The 18,681-nt window shown below is 38.5% G+C and overlaps 1 long non-coding RNA gene across 1 annotated transcript in view; it reads right to left on the bottom strand.

Moving 5' to 3' along the window:
- Positions 1-951: 951 nt before the first annotated feature.
- LOC119867626 overlaps positions 952-18,681 on the bottom strand; it is a 41,036-nt gene continuing 23,306 nt past the window's right edge. The window contains exons 4-6 of the long non-coding RNA XR_005384183.1: positions 10,166-10,263; positions 3,666-3,895; positions 952-1,085 (exon numbers count right to left, since the gene is read on the bottom strand). This is a non-coding gene — a long non-coding RNA (uncharacterized LOC119867626). The remainder of the gene's footprint in view (positions 1,086-3,665; positions 3,896-10,165; positions 10,264-18,681) is intronic.

The raw sequence follows: 18,681 nt of genomic DNA, 5'->3' as shown, positions 1-18,681 counted from the left end.
TCTCACCAATGCCACAAAGTCAAAAGAATCAGCCTATTAAGGTATCAAAGTAGAAATGGCATTCTTGCCTGTAAGCTTTTCTGAGAAGGATATTGATTATGATGCAACAAAGAGGTGGCCGCCACTCACAGACACCGCTCGCACGTACACGTGTGCATATGTGTGTTAATATCAGCTGAGGTTTCACATCTAATTTCTCCAGAGCACAGAAGCAATGATATTGAAAAATCTTATTTCTGCTCTCTTCTTCTTCCCCTTTTTCTCCTCCTTGGCCCTTTTGGATAATGTAAACAAAGAATACATGGCTAGGGCTCAGTTCTTATACCCAAGGATTAGGATGAAGCCACAGGTAAAAGCTGTGTGAATACTGATAGAGAGACTCTAAGACGTCCCAGCTACTGCTTTTTCTTGAGAGAAATCTCCTGGGGTGAAAAGCACACACAACATCAGTTGCTATTCAAATATTTCATCTCATGCACTGATGCAGAGCTGCATAAAAATGTGTGTTGAGGACATACCATTCTATGTGACAGAAAAATAGAAATGTGGATTATAATTAGAGAGCACCTAAAAAAATCCACTACATGGGAAGCTAACCACAGATCTGAAAAATTAAAACAATATAGAAAATAGAATTTAAGCCTAAGAAAACAATTTATTCTTCAATAAACCTGAAGATCTGGTTAGGGTTGTCCTTTTCTCTGAAATGTTCCTTGCTACCTCTTCCAATATTAGTTTGCAAAACTGAGTTAGTCCTAGAGCAACAGATAGTAAAATATACCCCCAAAAGTATGAATTACCTTGTCATTCTTTTAATATCATGCCATGAGATAATGTAAATCAGATAAGGAGATGATTAAACAGGTCTCTTTTTTTTTTAACTACACAATTGAACCTCAAAGAAATAACGCAGAAAAGATAATTTTTTAAGCTGTCATCTTGACAGCTGCCCTTTAATTCATTTTTAGGTAGGGACCTTGCATAATACATAAGAAACCTGGAGAACAAAAGGTATAAATGGTGATGCTCCAATGTACAAGATCGCTTTGGGTATTTGTCTTCCTCTGCAAGGCTGCAGCCTTCAGCTAAAATACATAAGATTGGGTTAGGATAGTATGCCCTTTATTTCCTTTTATTTTGTAGATCTTTATGAGAACTCAGCAACAAGAATTAGAATTTCGCAGGAATGCACACACTCCTGAAATAGATATGATTTTGACTTTCAGAGTCTGATTTTTCTAAAGTGTAATCCACAGCAGTATGATCAGTATGATGAAACTACTCTGTTCTGGGATATTGGAAAACATGACTTCAATGAAAACAATTAATGTTCGAGATGACCACTGGAATCGTCTTTCTTCCTCCGGGGGCACTTTTTTTTCTACTTGGTCCATCCTTGGGAGACTAGCATCCATCATCATACAGTTATCTGCCTTTCTTGCCATCTGTACATTTTGCAGGAACCACATGAGTGTTTTGCAAGCTTCATTTTCAGACTTGCTACTTGCACTGATAAACACTGTGGATTGCACTTTGTACTCTGGTACACTGGAGTGCCTACAAGAGCCTGCACCTTCTGGTATTCACACCTTTGGGTAATGCCTTCTCCTTAAATCTGGGCTGGGTCTGAACCTTATATTGAACAACAAAACAATGGAAGCAGCATTGTCCCAGTTCCAGGCCTGAGGAGGGAAAAGGCCTGGAAGCTTCTGCTTTTGCATTCCTGGGAGCCTTGGCTTCCCTATGAGAAGTCTGGCTACCTGGCTAGAGAGACCATGTGATGAGACCACGTGGAGAGAACATACAGAGAAGCAGAAACCCTGAGTCTACAGGAGGAAAACTGATTCCCCAGTTGAAAGAGAAAATGGAAGTCCCAGATATATGACCCCAGTTGGGCCAAGCCGAGCCATACACCTCTTACAATCCCAATAAACTGTTGCCTTGTGCCATGATGAGAAGAGATTAAAGGGTGGTTGTTTGAAGCCACAGAGGTTTATAAATGTTTGTTTATAGTGATATACAACCAAAATATTTCTATTGACTTGACTGCCTTTACATTTTAAAAAGTCAAATAGAATTTATTTTTCACAACCAGTAATACACAGGCCCTCTTCGATTATGATACTGTATCCAGCATCCCCAGCTTTGAGTCAGTCTCCTAGATTGAGAGTCTCTAAGAGACTGGATAATGCAATTCTTAGAGAAAAAACTCTTTAATGGCTTTAGGTCTTTAAAACTATTAGTTCATGTGATTATCTAGAGGAGCTTCTTATTTCCTTTCTCAATGAAGATACTCTTACGTGTTGCCTTTCTTCTTGGCAACTCTTAGGCTAAGGGGAACAATTTTCTAATCAAGAAAACCCCTAAGGGAAACTGAGAGAAAGATAAGAATGATTTCAACTCAGGAGAATGCATTCCAATCTAGAAAGCAAAATCTCCCTGGACTCTCTCGATCTTCCTGGGTTTAGAGTGAGCACTGAGATGATATTCCATTTTCACATCACATCTATTCATTTGTGGAGAATTAAACAAACTTACAAAGAACTCCATGATGTGTCAGAAGTGCCATTTTCCTTCTGCTACTTTTTTTAAACCTTTTAGTACCCATCAAATATAAGGTGATAAAGTTCAAGAGTAATCTATTTCTCTCAGATCTTTTGAAACCAACTAGATTTAAAAAAAAATCCATCACAGTTGAGACATTATACTCTTTTCTTTTTAATGTTTGTTTCAATATGTAGAGCTATCCAGAAAGGATAAGCATATGAAATGGATGGATGGAAGGATGGAGATACATAAATGAACTTATATGAATGAATGAAGCTGGATTAAGTAAAGAATGAGAAGTTAAAATACTACAAATACATCTCATACTGAACATTTATTGAGGTTTATCACTAGAAGATAAAATAGAGCCATATTTGGAAGGCAGGAAGAATGTTAATATAGTCCTGGAAGAAGAAAACTGGAAGGTCAGTGGACTTGAAAATAAAGGAGAGAAAAATAAATTCCCTGTTGTCTGGGACAGGAGATGGCAGGACAGAGGCCAGCAGTGTCCTGTAGGCACTGTAGAGCCACTACTGGATGCCATTCATGTATCCTTTTGGTCTAGGAAAATAAGCAGAGAGAATACAGAGGCCAGGAAGCTTGCCAACCCCATCATACCAGACAGATTCCAGTACTTCCTAGTAGGGTCCATTTGGCTCGGTTTCTGGGAGGAGCCGAATTTGAGGTCAAATATTAGATACCGTACATAGAAGCAGAAAAAAGTGAATGACTGTAAATGTATCCACTAATTGCTATGCAAGCAATGAATAGAAAGCTCAGGGAGGGTGAAAATATGAAGAAAATTGCCTGTATCATCTAGAAAAAAACTCATAAATGTTCAGACGACAGGAATGCTAGAAAGCAGAATTATCTATTATATAGAGGAAAGGGAAAGGGGGTGGGTGGTGGCTTTAGGGCAAATCCAAATCTGTCTTTGTTCTAAAGACAACATTACAAATACCTTGCTATGTAAAAAAACTACCCTAGGCCCTAGGAGTTAAAACAACACTGATTTATTTGCTCATAATTCTGCAATTTGGGCTGAATTGTCTTTTACATGGTATCAGTTGGTGTGGCTCAGCTAGGGCTGAGTACATACTTTCACATGTACTACTCACTTGGTAGTCTGGGAAACTGATGCCACTTCTCAGCTTGAAGCTCATGGGCTGCCAGCAAGGCCTTTGTTCTTCCTCAATTGGCCTCTTTCTGGACTTAGGTTCATCTGTCCTCTGGACCTCAAAGATTCAAGTCATTTCCACATGCAAAGTCTATTTACTCCCCTCTATGATCCATAAAACTTCATCTCATTACAGCATGGTCTTAGGTTTAAAGTCCAGATACTCACCATCTAAATTCAGACACAGATAAGGTTCATCAGGCGTAGCTCCACTTGATTTGAAGATCTGTGAGCAAATGAGATAGACTTTCCCTCCCTCACATCCCTAATACACAATTGTAAATCAGGAATAGGAAAATCATAATAGAAACTCCCATTCAAAACCAGGGTACAGAAGGCACGTAGTATCATTGGTCAAAGAAATTCTGAAATCTGTTAGGGTAAACATAAACAGTTCCTTGATCAGGGTCTAGGATTGTTTCCCCACAAAACAATCCTCTGACCTGTCCTTCCTTTTCCATAATAAGTAACCCATATTTGTAGATAAGGAGCTTTCTCAATCTACTTGCTGCCAATAGAATGTCAAAGGTCCAAAGTTTCCTTAATTCGGAACTGTATCTGTCCCTTTTAATCCAAATCGGAAATCCTTCTATTAGCACAATTATCTTAAAAGCTTTGTAGATTTCCAATGAATCTCACTGCAGTTCATTAATCCCATTACTATGAAACATAAATGTTACAACATACCTCTTCAAAAAGACTCCTCTGTAGTTTTGGCCATGGCACAATGTTCTATAATATTTAAACTTCCTTTGTTTATCTGAGGAGCTCAGTGTGGCAAACTTTTACGATGCTCAGAAACCCTGTTGTCTAGCAGAGAGAATCTAGGAAACACCACTTTAAGTCTTTCAAAGGAATTAACAAATGGCCTTAAGATCTGACCCTAAACCAGACATCACATTTCGTCAACAACGACCTGATTTGATCCTTGCCCTAAGGCCATTTATAATTTTGAGAATTATTTGACAAATGGAAAAGCTGGGAATGAAAAGCAACTTTATATTTGAATGAACCAAATCCTGACTTCTTTCTAATTCTTTTTAATTTTGCTTGACAACTAAAATTTCCTTGTTACTGCATCTCACGCCTTTTACCTTTATCAGAGGAAATACACTGGCACTTTCAACTTTCTGCTTGGCAATCTCCATAGCCAGATCCACAACCTGATGGAGTATCTTCCATATCACCTGCCTTACCACAGGTAGAAGTCTCCCACTCACTTCTCTGTCGGTCCCATTTCCTCCAGGGATCAAGAGGAACTTCCTTCCACCTGCACAGCTGACTTTCCTCAAGGAAAGTCTCCTTGAGGCCGTTCACAAGTTCTGCCCACCACCTAATCCCAAAACCAATTAATACCATGTGGTTCAGCTTTTTGTTATGGTGACATGCCACTTGCAGGTACCAAAATTTTTTTTCATTTTCTGTTGCTGCCTTAAAAAAAAAAAAAAAAAAAAAAAAAATCACCCAGAGCTTAATAATAGCTTACTAGTGCTCACCATCATCAGTTGACTTGGCGTTTTTTTCTGCTCTGCCGACTGCTGACTGATGGCAAGCAGGTTTAAAATACCCTCACTTCCTAAGATAAGTTGGTGCTGGCTGGCTGTTGGGAGCCCAATTGAGGCTGTCTGCCTGGGACCTTCGGTCTCTCTGCTGGCAGGGTTCCTGGGTTAGCTCTCTATGTGCTTATCTTGAACATTCCCAAACACGAAGTTCTCAGGGAAGTAAGGCTTCTTACCAGTGGCTGATTTCCACAAGCACAAAAGTAGAAGCTGCCAGGCTATTGTAAGTCTCAAGTCCAGAAATGGCACGGTATCATTTCTGCCTCATTCCATTGTTTAAGGCAAGTCACATGCAAAGGGAGTTGACCTCAGGAGGTGTGATTTACAGGGGGGCACAGCAGTTAACAGTCTGTCACAATAAAATTCAGTTCCCTTTGCTACAAGGGAATAGTAGCACAAGGGACCTTAAAGTGTGGTCCCCAGACCAGCAGCATCAGTATAACCAGGAAACTGTTTCCAAACACCAATTCTTGGGCTGCATTCCAGAAGCACTGAATCAGAAATTCTAAAGACAGGTGCACAGATCTATGTTTATCAAGCCTTGCAGGTAATACGGATGCAGACAAAAGTTTGAGAATTCAAGGGCAAAAGAAATATATTAGATTACATTTGTGTCATATGTGGGAAATGTTAAAGCATAGCCAACTAGTTAACACTTAATATGAGTTAGTTAACTTGTACTTTTTAACTTGCTGTTAGTTGTAAGAAATTTGTTTTGCTAGCAGTGTTCTATGACTATTAATATTAACTATTCTCTATACTATAAGCATAGCTGATAATTAACAATTTTCCTTGTTTCTATACACACACACACACACACACACACTTTTCCTTCTATTTTTTCACCCTTGCTGTTGTTGGTTTTATTGTTGTTTTAATATTTTATGTTTCAATGATGAGTATTTTTGTCACACATAGTTGTGTATTCCCAGACATGTGAATAAGGAGGTGGACGATGGTAAAGAAAAATACTGGCATACATGACAAATGTCACCAAGAGCCATGAACAATTTTTTTCTGTGAAATTATTTTTGAAAACAACTTGAAAATGTAAATTTCAGATGCAGTCACTGAGTTAGTAAGGGATTAGCATCTTGTCCAAGGACATTTGGTAGAGAAAAAAATTATACTTATATATTGATCATTCTCTGTTCGTTCCACTGAGGTTATGCATGTGCCATAACTTCAGGCTGCCTCACAATCCTCCAAAGTAGTCAAGTGTTTGCAAAATTAGCCTCTCAAAATATTGCAACTGCAAATGGCCTATTGAATTCCATTAATTGATTAAATTTGCCATGCCATTAGAGCGGCATGTCTGATTGCCAATAAAAATGAATCACGGGAAGTGGCTTGTTGGGCATGAAAAGACAAAAATAAAAAGGATCCAAATATCTTCTTGGAACCAGAAAGAAATTTGTAGCACTAATCTCTGTGCAAAAGTTCTAAAATCAAATGACATACTTGATGAGGGTACTGAGAGCAGTTGTGGCCAGAAGAGCCTTGAGCACATTCTATTTTCTTTATTTCAGCCAATGCTTATGGAGCACATTACATGTGCCAGGCCCCATTCTACATCACAGAGTCCCTATACCATCCTGGGTGGTAGGCAGTATTATTATTCACATTTTATAAACGAAGAAACAAAGTCAAGTAGCAAGATTGGGATCTGAACTCAGACCTGCTACAGAGTTCATGCTCCTATCCATAGTGTGAAATGGATTCTTTACATTGATTTTAGACTCTCACTGTGAAAATATTTGGTTATGGACCAATATGGCAAATTTTGAAGAAGTTAAAACAATATTCTTACAGTCTAGCCATCTCAAATTAAAGTGGGGGCTAGCACCATAGAGCAGATAATAACCTTCTCCCTACACAGTTGCTTAATTTTATAAGGTCCTGAACACACTCCATCTCATTTGATTCACAAAATTCTCAAAAGGGCTTTGTTCCAATCCGATCTTATGGGAAAAAAAAAAAAAGAAAAAAGGAAAAAAGAGCCTTCAAAAGATTAACTAATTTTGGCAGTTTGTACAACTGGTAGGTGCCACGGCCAGAATTCTTTGCCAGTGTGCTGATGTCAAGTCCCAAACTTTTCCTGGAAACTCCAGAAGTTCTCAAAAGTCAACTAACAATTCACAGAAGAAAAAAAAAAAAATAGCAGGGGAGATTGTAACCAATTTCCTCAGCCTTATTTATCCCTCTGAACAGCAAAATCCCTGAGCTATATATAGGTCTTTAAAATGAGGCATAATTTTTTATCTTACTTTATTTCAAATAAACTTCAAAGATATACTCCTAATGCATCCCCTACTCTTACATTTTAATTTCTTCCAGTGGGAGAGACAGAATGAAAATAGAGACAGATATCTGGGGTAACCCAATTCCTGTTTTAGGGTACTCACAAGCAGGAGTGCAATGGGAAGTGAAGTGACCTTTCCCAAGTATTTCCTGGGAGACAACTGCCTGACAGTCATAACTGTGGTGACAGAACATAGTTTTCCTTTCCTTAGGATGCACCTAGCACCTAAAGACAGGTAGCACTTGATGGCTCTCTCTACTGGGTAAGTGTATATTCGTAAAAAATAATCAGTCCCATGACCCCATTTCCACTCTGCCTCCCTTCAGCACACTTCCTGAGCAGCCACTAAGTTTAAGAAAGCTTAGAGCAAAAAGAAGAAAAGAGTGCATACAAAGGGAGGACTGAATATTTGGGGAAGGCCTCCATAAAACCAAACAACCGGGAAGCAACGTGGGTTACAGATAAGCAAGCACTCAGGGTGGGGGGTTAGAAGAAGGGCAGGGCTGGAGAAGATTCATATTACATCCAAGGAGACAGACTAGCCCCCATTCGGCCTGGACTCTGCTAACTAGCAGGACCGACCACAGTCAGCTTCACTCTGGCTCAAGTGAAGTAGACACTTAGCCGCATCTGTTGTATGAATTTCTGTCTGTGTTCTGGGTGCTCAGGGCAAACACTGTTTCCATTTTTTCCCCCCATTTCATGCATCATTTCAGAGTTGTGTAGTCACTGTGCAGAAACTATGGGTGCTGATTTTAACAAGTAGGAAAACAAGAATCGGAGAGCCTGCGTTGCCTACATCTGCCCCTCTCATTTCCAAACCAGAGGATGGGAGGAAAAGGGCAAGAACCAAATTAACAACAGAGGATCCCGTGTCTGCCCAAGTGTCCCATTTTAACTAAGAGGCAAGTGTGTGTAATCCCTTCAGAGAATCAGACTGCTGGTTGGCGGGCCTGGGGGCCCAGAACACCTGCACCGTGAAGAGGCACGATGCTCTGTGCGGGGTGCCAGCCCTGGCCTTTCCACATCACGTGCTGGGCATCTGACTAAGGACAGCAGTTGTTTGCAAGGGCCAGGTGCTTACAGAAAATAACTAGGTCTCTGTTGAGACTCTGCTACTTGCTGCTTTTCTCTCTGAATCTGACTACACTCTTTCACGCTCTGTCCCATCTTGTGTGGCTTTTTAAGCCAAAGCCTGAGACATTTAACCGGTTTATCAATGTTAAATACAAAAGGCATAATCTATGAGTCCCTGAAACATCAGGAGAGCCGTGTGGATGGATAATAGAAATTGGATGGCATTACGTGGCAGTCATTTTGCTGAGACCCTGATATTTCCAAGCACACGGAGGATAGGGTCTCTCCTGTGGGTTCACACCATTGCCTTATATGGCAGGGGCTTTTCCATCCCACTTCTAATAGTGTTTGGCCATGCCTGGCGGAATGAAGGAGTAGCAGAACTGACAAATGAATGGACAAAGAACTGAATGCTAATTTATGTAAATGGACTAGATCTGGACTTTATGTTGCTTTTACAATTTACCTACTTGGATAACTTTCAGAAAGTAGCTTATTTTTAAATATCTTGCCTTTCCTCCTTCTTTTATTTCTTCCTTCCATTTTCCTTCCTTTCATCCTTCTTTTTCTTTTCATTCATTTATTCATTCATTTTTTTCTTCTTTCCTCTGTCTTTAATGTAATATGAGAAGACAAATCCATAGGTAATGGACCCAAGTTTGCCTCTGAGAACAGAAATTTTCTGAAGGTACACTGGGGACTGTTGTATCCTAACTGACATCTTTCTAAAAAATGTGCATTTCCTTAAAAAAGAAGGAAACCATGCCGTTTGTGACAAGGATGAAACTAGAGGGCATTATATTAAGTGAAGCAAGCCAGACAGAGAAAAACAAATACTTCATGGCATTATGTACATAGAGATCTAAAATGGAAAAAGAAAAAAGAAAAAAAAAAGTTGAACTCCTATAAATAAAGAGTAGAATGGTAGTTGACAGGGGCTGGCAGTGGGGGGAAAGGGGAGGATGATAAAAGGGTATACACTTTCAGTTTTAAAAATAAGGTCTGAGGATTTCACATAAAACATGGTGACTGTTGTTCATAATACTCTATTATATAATTGAAATTTGCTAAGAGTAAAATCTAATGTTCTCACCAAAAAAATCATATATTTGTATGTATGTAGAGGTGATGAATGTGTTACTAATTCAGCTGTGGGATGTGGGAATCCCTTCATGATACACATGTATGTTGAGTCATCACACCATATACTTTAAATGCCTTATAATCTTATTGTCAACTATATATCAATAAAGCTGAAAACAATTCAAAGCTGAAAAAAAAATAACAAAAATAAATGTGTATGTCCTTCCTGATGGCATTTACCTTCTCTTCCATTTATTCAGTGTTCTGGAAAAAAAAATGATCCCACCATGCTGATTCCCTGCTCTGGATCCAAACCAAAATTAGAGCCATAAAAAGGTCCTGCATAAGTAATTCGGCAAAAGTTTTATCTTCCAGCTGTAAACCAGCCTGAGACTGGAGTCCAATCAGAACAATACTTACCAAGATAGTTAAAGCCAATACCCATCATTGAACATTTCACTGGGTGGCATTAGCTGGGCTGGTCAGCTGTGTATCTTCACACCTCCCATCAAATGTACCTGTGAGTTTGAGAGGAGAAGGACCTTGTTAGATACTGCATGTACTGTATACACCTTTCTGGAAAATTCTAATTAGGAGAAGAGCAATGCATGAGATTGGACGACAGCTTCCCTGGAAACCATGCTGTCAGTATAAGTGCTAGATACTGTTGCAGGTACTCTCAAACTGTGATTCACAGGGCATCCACTTCACAATACTAAAATCAATGAATTAAATTCCTAAGCTTACCAAGGAGCTTTAAAGCCCATGTAACAATGATATGACCCCATATTTTTACTAAGAATATAATATTTACAATAAAAAGAAACTCATTTGGTAGTTTTTGGCTGATCTTTATTAGTTATGACAGAAATCCACATGACCTCCATGTTGTTGGTTCACTATTTCCCTTGGAAATGTCCATCTCCATCACCACCCTCACATGGCATCCACATTTTATTCAATTTTCCTTCTAATCGCTTTCCTGAACTTTACTTATCTTATTTAGGATGGTGCCATCCTTTATATCATAAGACTAAGGACAGATCAAATTGAGGAAATGAGTGAAACACCGGTTCAATTTTCTCCATGAAAAGAGAGGTTGGGAAGGTAAGTAGATTTTGTACTAAAGCTGAACTGATTCTGTTCATTCCACAAGAATAATTACAAAAACCTACCAGTGGCTAACACAATATTACCATTGACTACTTGTACTCGGTGGGTGGTTTAAAAGGTTGATCACGTATCATAGAATAGCAAATAAATTCAGATCTTAAGAAATGCAACTCTTAACATTGTTAAGAAAATGTTAGGAATCTTCTGCTTGCCTCCTCTCTGGTGAGAAGCAAGGTTTTATTTTACAGTTTTGAATATGAGATTAATGCTAGGAGATTATTTTTTTTTAATCTCACCAGTTTCTACTTGGCATGAAAATCCATCAAGAGAAATAGGTTCAAAAGACATTTCTTTAGAAACACCAGCTACCAGAGCAATCATAACATACTTAATAATATGATTAGAACTATTTTGATGTTTTCAATATAAATGGCAAGAAGTAAAATCTTTCATTTTTATGGCACTTTCTATTCTGGATAAAATTCGGTAAACTTGGTATCTGGAATACTAATCTGAATATTTGCTACCCATGAAAACAGCAAGTCAGCCATGAAAATGCCTATCTTATTAACTGTGAAAACTGAAACACAGAGGGAAAATACAATCTGTCTTAAATATTTTCTAGCATGCAGAGAAGTGGAATGTATTTGGAAGGTTATAACTGGCAATATCCTCTCGCTGTTTTCTAGGATGTGTTTATGTAGAATTAGCAGAGCCCCAAGAAGAGGCACAGAAAGAACCAGTGACCTGATATTCTTGTTTGGAAAGGCTAGAGGAGGATACTTAGAGTATTTTATTTGTATTCCTAGGTGACAAGGTAATATCTATTTTTTTAAGAAAATAAATTTTCTTCAAAAACATAGGCAAAAGGGTTACAATTAAACCTCCTCACTATAGAAGTGTGTGAAATTTTCCACCCTTGAAGCTATAGTATATGTATTTCTCAAAAAGACAAAAAAATATATATATTGGCAAACCACAAACATATGTGCACTGGGAAAATTGGATTGTTTCTCTTAACTGAGTGAATAGATTCATTTACTAACTTCTTAGTCTCTATTTGAATATAAATGTGTGAGAAGTGATTATTTCTATTAACAACAGGCAAAACAAACCTACAGAAATAAGAGTGGGTTGAATCTAGCACCACTGGCCAGGTCAGGTCCTGCTGCTACCATTGACCTTAATTACGATACCTTCTCTTTTTTTGCCTATCTTGAAGACTAAAAACTCCATAAGGCATTCCCCACACTGACTGGGACAGCTATCTTTCCAACATGAGTTATTCCACCCTATTAATCAGAACAGGAATATTTGAGATCCTGATATTTTACCACTATTTTCCATAAAAATAAGGATGTGACAAGGATGTCGGCTCGAGTAATCTTTTTGGTTTTACCTTTGGGTGTCCATTCATACACAAATCATCTGACAAAGACGACTCCAAAGCTTTGAACTCTCATAGTACTCTATGTATGATCCACCAACTTCCAGAGTGAGCCCCTACATACCTGTATAATCATGTAACCATTTTATTTTGTCTACACTTTTTCTTTCAAAAATATTCTTAAAGCTTCTTGATGACAGGAACTTAAACTCCTCTACAACCATCAGGAACTTTATAATTGATGCATCTGGTAATTTCCCATCTTTCCTTCCTGTGGTCACTCACTTGCTTCTCTTTCCTCTTCCCACCTTTCTCACAGGTAGGCAATCTGAGACTCCACCCTACTGTGCTTCATCCCACCTGCCACGGGCCAATACTTGTTGATGTAATTTGTACAAGAGGGCTAGTGGGTGTAAGATTTCCAAGGAGCACAGAGCTCCCTATGCTGAAAGGAGATAAATGATGCTTTAGTGAAAGAACATCACAGCTAACACAAGTTCAGAGAAGGAAACATTCTGGAAAAGTGTTTCTAGAAACCTAAAAACTAAAATCAGCGAGCAATGAAATCTACATTCGAATCACAGCATGGTCCACGTTACATTACAAAGGGAAGTGTGAGTATGTTCAGGGTGCTGGAAAGGGGGCAGATGTCAGGTGGGCAGGTCAAATCCAGGGCAAATTCTGACAAGATGGATGTTCAGAGAATTCAATTATGAATGATCTCATTGTAGAAATTTGACTTGGTTTCAGTGATATGGCTGATTTGTTTTGGACGCACTTGGATTCCAGGTCCCCCAAGATCACTACTTTGATCTATACATTGTTCTGGATAATGTGAATTTCTCTACACTGAGGAATATCCTAAATCATAAAATATTAGAGCAGGCCAATTTGTCTCAGTGATTGTTTAGAATGCAAGATATAGGATAGGTATATGCATACATAGAGAGAGAGTGAGAAAAGAGAGATTTTTGAACAGAGAACAGTTCTGCATCCCAAACTGAACTTTATACAGAACAGGGGTATAAAAAACATACAAGAGTAGAGCTTGTACCAGTTTTTCAGTTTTTGTAAAAAGGATATATTATAATCTTCTCTTAGTAGTTACTACAGAACCATTACAAAGCCATCCGTTGTTTCGGCCCAATCAATTCCATTTACAAATGAAGGGCACAAAGGCTCTGGGGAAAATTCATGCAAATCCACACAGGAATTTCTAAAGCTGGGGTACAAGCCTACATCCCCTGACTTGGACCAAGTGTTCTTTCTAGTACATTACACCGCTTATTTACATACATCCCACTGTAACTCCTTCCTTTCTTTTCTGTTTATTTACTTGCTTGCTTTTAGTTTAAATATTTTCAAGTTCTAACACTGATAAGTTATAAGAGTACACTTCCTTATTTAGTATTTTTACTAGGCTTTATTATTGTTCCTAAAATCTACTTTAGGCTCTTACCATCAAACTTTTGGTCAAATGCAGAGCAAAATAAATTCACCTAGTTGATTTGATCAAAGGTTCAAACTAATGAGGTTTAATTAATCACACCAAACCATGGAGTCACACTCAATTTTGAAGATAAAAATCCTATAAAAGTAATTTACTTAGAATGTTCTATACTTGGTTTCATTGTTTTATAAGATTGAAGTCAATAATGGCAGAGTTATCTTTTTGTAATTAATTGCAAGCTACAAACAGTTGGCAGTTTTCTAATGCAGAATCTACCAATAATAGAAAAAAAGACTTTATATACCTAATGTAAGTTTTTTTTTTTTTTCCTAATGTAAGTTTTAAAGACAGAAAATGATGCACATGGGTAGAAAACATGAAATTCAAAAAAAACATGATAGTAGTAATTAAAACAACAAAATGTCTGTTATTTTATTTGTTGTTGTTTTTAAAAACACACCTTGTTAATTACTACAAGTAATCTCTGAAAGAGTACATTTTCACCTTTCCAAACTAAGGACCTGAATTAACATCTTTTAACAAATTCAAAAATTTTTTTAAAGATTTTATTCATTCATGAGAGAGACAGACAGAGAGAGAGGCAGAAACACATGCAGAAGGAGAAGCAGGCTCCCTGCAGGGATCCCAGATCCTGGGATCACACCCTGAGCCAAAGGCAGACGCTCAACTGCTGAGCCATCCAGGCATCCCAACAAATTCAAATTTGATACTCAAGGTAATTTTACATTTTGAAGATTGTTCTGAAACATCAAAGATCTATCTAAGCATGGCACTACTTTAAATTATCATAAATGAGCTTTGCTATATTATTAAAATAAAAAAGTTGGTTACTATTGTTGGCCCTTCATAAAGAAGGGGTAGGATTTCCATAATACACCAATGTGAATAGTTTAAAAGTTCAGTAAACAAAGCTGAAATTTTCCCATTTTTAAAGGCTGAAAAATATTTTTATAAATATATATACTAATAAAAATTATATATATATATGTATTTGTGATGAACTATATTTTTCAGATGGCCAAATAATTAAAATAATTAGGCTGCCGTCACATTAAACAAACATCAGTTCTTAGACTTGGTGAGTCAATAAACAATGAGAACAAGATCATGGGCTTTGGAGTCAGAAAGCCTGGTTTGGATGTCAGATCTGGTAGTGTGACTCCGGACTAGTTGCTGAATTCTCTAACTCATGATTTCCTTACTTGTGTAATGAGGATACTATTAACTGACTGATAGAGTCACTATAAGTATGTAAAGTAGATTCTTGATGGAACTAGAAGGCATTATGCTAAGAGAAGTAAGTCCATGAGAGAAAGCCAATTGTATAGGATTTCACTCATATGTGGAATTTAAGAAACAAAACAGAGGAGTACAGGGGAAGGGAAGTGCCCATTATATCACATGTTCCCCTTAATGTCCATCACCCAATTACCCCGGGCCCCCACCCCGCCCTCCAGCGACCCTCAGTTTGTTTCCCATGATTAAGAGTCTCTTATAGTTTGTCTACTCTAATTTCATCTTGTTTTATTTTTTCCTCCCATCTCCTATGATCCTCTGTTTTGTTTCTTAAATTCCACATATGAGTGAGATCATATGATAATGGTCTTTCTCTGAATTATTTCGCTTAGCATAATATCCTCTAGTTCTAGCCACATCATTTGAAATGGCAAGATTTCATTTTTTTGATGGCTGAGTAGTAGTCCATTATATTTATATACCACATCTTCTTTATCCATTCATCTGTCAAAGGACATTTCAGTTCCTTCCATACTTTGGCTATTGTGGACATTGTTGCTATAAACATTGGGGAGCAGATGCCTCTTCAGATCATTACATTTAGTTTGGGGGTAAATATCCAGTAGTACAATTGCTGAGTTGTAGGGTAGCTCTATTTTCAACTTTTTGAGGAACCTTCATACTGTTTTCTAGGGCGGCTGCACCAGTGTGCATTCCCACTAATAGTGTACGAGTATTCTTCTTTCTCTGCATCCTCACCAACATCTGTTTCCTGACTTTGTTAATTTTAGCCATTCTGACTGGTGTGGGGTGGTATCTCATTTTGGTTTTGATTTGTATTTCCCTGATGCCAAGTGATGTTGAGCATTTTTTCATGTGTCTCTTGTCCATTTGTAGGTCTTCATCAAGACATCATGCTACTGGCACAAAAGCAAACATATAAATCAATGGAACAAAATACAGAGCCAGAAATGGACTCTCAACTCTATGGTCAACTAATCTTCAACAAACCAGGAAAGAATATCCAATGCAAAAAAGACAGTCTCTTCAACAAATGGTGTTGGGTGAATCGGGCAACCATATGTAGAAGAATGAAACTGGACCATTTCCTTACACCATACACAAAAGTAGAGTCAAAATGGATGAAAGACCTTAATGTGAGACAGGAATCCATCAAAATCCTAGAGGAGAACACAGGCAGCAACATCTGTGTCCTTGGCTGCAGCAACTTCTTGCTAGACATGTCACCCAAAACAAGGGAAACAGAGGCAAAAGTGAACTATTGGGACTTCATCAAGATAAAAAGCTTTTGCACAGCAAAGGAAACAGTCAACAAAACCAAATGACAACCTACACAATGGGAGAAGATATTTGCAAATGACACATCAGATAAAGGGCTAGTATCCAAATCCATAAAGAATGTATTAAACTCAACACCCAAAGAACAAATAATCCAATCATGAAATGGGCAGAATCCATGGTCTTGTTTCTATCCACCACACCACCCTGCCTCCTCTGCCCAGCCCAAGTGATAGCAAAAGCAGAAGCTCCAGGCAAGAGTTGGACACAGAGAGAGATAAATGTTAACCCAGCCAACAAAGCAGCAGTACTCCATTAAGATAAGCTTTCTCCCTCGCCTTCCCTCATCCATTTCTCCAACAAATACTGGAAAGCATCAGAACTCAATCCCCACATGGTCGGAAATGGAGCATATCTCTCTGCATTTCTGCCCACAGCATGAGAATGGCTGGTCACAGTCTATGGCCATTACTTCCAAAGTGAGCAACACCAGAGTCTGATCACCAGCCCCTGAGGCAACTTTATTTTTAAAAGGCCACTGCCATGAAAACGAAGTAGGAGTAGAGAAACATTTTGATTCTCATGGAAAACAGCTCGGCAAACATTCCATCATATTTCACAGCAACTATATCCCACCCACCCGCTCGCATAGAACCCTTGTCCGCTCTGAGTACTTGCAGCTTTAAAAAAAAAAAAAAAAAGAAAAAGAAAAGAAAAAAAAAAAGAAATACAAAGAAAACAATCTTTCTTTCTTCTTTTGAAATTTCCATGTGGCTAGGGTTTCTAGCCCCATTAAACCCAGTACTATTTAATGGAAAAACAGCCACTCCCATTGCTGGAAAAGGCAAAACTTGATTCACTAAATAATGCTTTCAAGCCACCAAGGTTAAAAAAAAAAAAAAAAAAAAAAAACAAGGTTATTACTAGAAAGTCAGGCAAGTCCCTTTGTATTCATTCCAACAGCTGTTTAACATGATTGGAGGCCAAGTAAGGAAAGTTCAGGTAAATATTCCAATTTAGCAGAGTTATCCAGGGGTCAAAGAGGAGCTATGTGCTTTTGGGGGGGATGGTGTTGCATTTACCCTTAAAAGGCAATTTTTAATGGAAAAAGTGAAGTCCCTTGTTTTTACAGACCTTAACATATTTTAGACACAAAAATGTAACCATGTTATGCTTGCATGACACCGCAGAGTGCACGGCTAGATTAAGAGCTGTGCCCTGGGTCCCAACTGGCCAGCAGGACAGCAAAATGAGAGGCCTGGTCCTACTGGGAACACCATTATCCCTGCCTTCCTAGGTATCCGAGGCCACTTGCAGGGCTGAAATTCTATGTCACTAAATAATATGATTCCCAGCACAGTGCTTCTATCTCGATGGCACAGATTATCCATACCTATTTACCCTCTCTACTCAAAAATCATCCTATTGGCCTATTTAAGAATTGGATTTTGAAGACACAAGAAATGGTGTCTGAATGTAACAACAGATCTCTTCCTCCCCCACCTCAATAAATACAATTTTAGACAGCCAAAGCAATCATTACCTGAAAAAAAAGTCTTGTTTCTGGCAGAAAAAAAAAAAAAAAATCGATTTAATTATATGAGATGTGTCTTACGTTTTAATTGTTGTTAAGTATAGTGCATTATTGACAAAGCCTCCCTGGATCTCAGTTTATGAGCTTTTACATTACTCAGATAACTTGCTGAGGAGAAAAAAAAAATCCATCATGTTACTTAAAAGAACTGAAGCGGCATTGTGCCTGAGTCATTAGGCCCCTTGACTGCACTCATAATGATGAATGCATCATTTTTCTTGCATGAAACTTTGGTAACAAATAGCACAGCCAAGTCTTTTCCAGCACTGTTATTCTGTTTTAAAAAACACTGACATTTTCTTAAACAGACATAATTTACAATTTTAAGGAGCACAACAGTGCCTTGGTGTTTGAGGGCCAGAGAGCAAACAACACTCCTTTCAGTTCGATTTTTTTAAAAAAGGAATCTCGTGCTCAGTGAGTTCACTCTAGCTTAAGGCCAGAGAGACAGAGCAGCAGCAGAACAGAGCACCACTGCAGCACGTGAAGGTCATGACTAGGCGGTCACGTTACAGTAAGGGTCGGCGGGCCAAACGGGCGAGCAGAGCTGCAGAGCCCAGTACACCCAGCCCTCCCGTGAAAACACAGGCACCGTGAAGGTGCTATTCCTGACCCCCCCGGGGGGAGGATCCCTTCCCACCAGCCCAAGAGGGAAACAGCAGCCTCCAGATACTTCTGTACTGAAGAACTCCCCGGAACAGGCTCCTCTGTAAATTTCACACAAAGAGAGCCCTGCCAGTGTCCATGTGACTGGATCAATATCTGGAGCAATGTTCGATTTCCAGTGGGGTCAGCTCAGCCCAAGTAGATAAATGGAAGTCTGCACAGGATGCTGC

The sequence above is a fragment of the Canis lupus genome, chromosome 35 (assembly GCF_011100685.1).
Source record: "Canis lupus familiaris isolate Mischka breed German Shepherd chromosome 35, alternate assembly UU_Cfam_GSD_1.0, whole genome shotgun sequence".
Taxonomy (NCBI): domain Eukaryota; kingdom Metazoa; phylum Chordata; class Mammalia; order Carnivora; family Canidae; genus Canis; species Canis lupus.
Note: the sequence above shows the minus strand (reverse complement) of the source record. Positions and strands in the feature narration are given on the sequence as shown.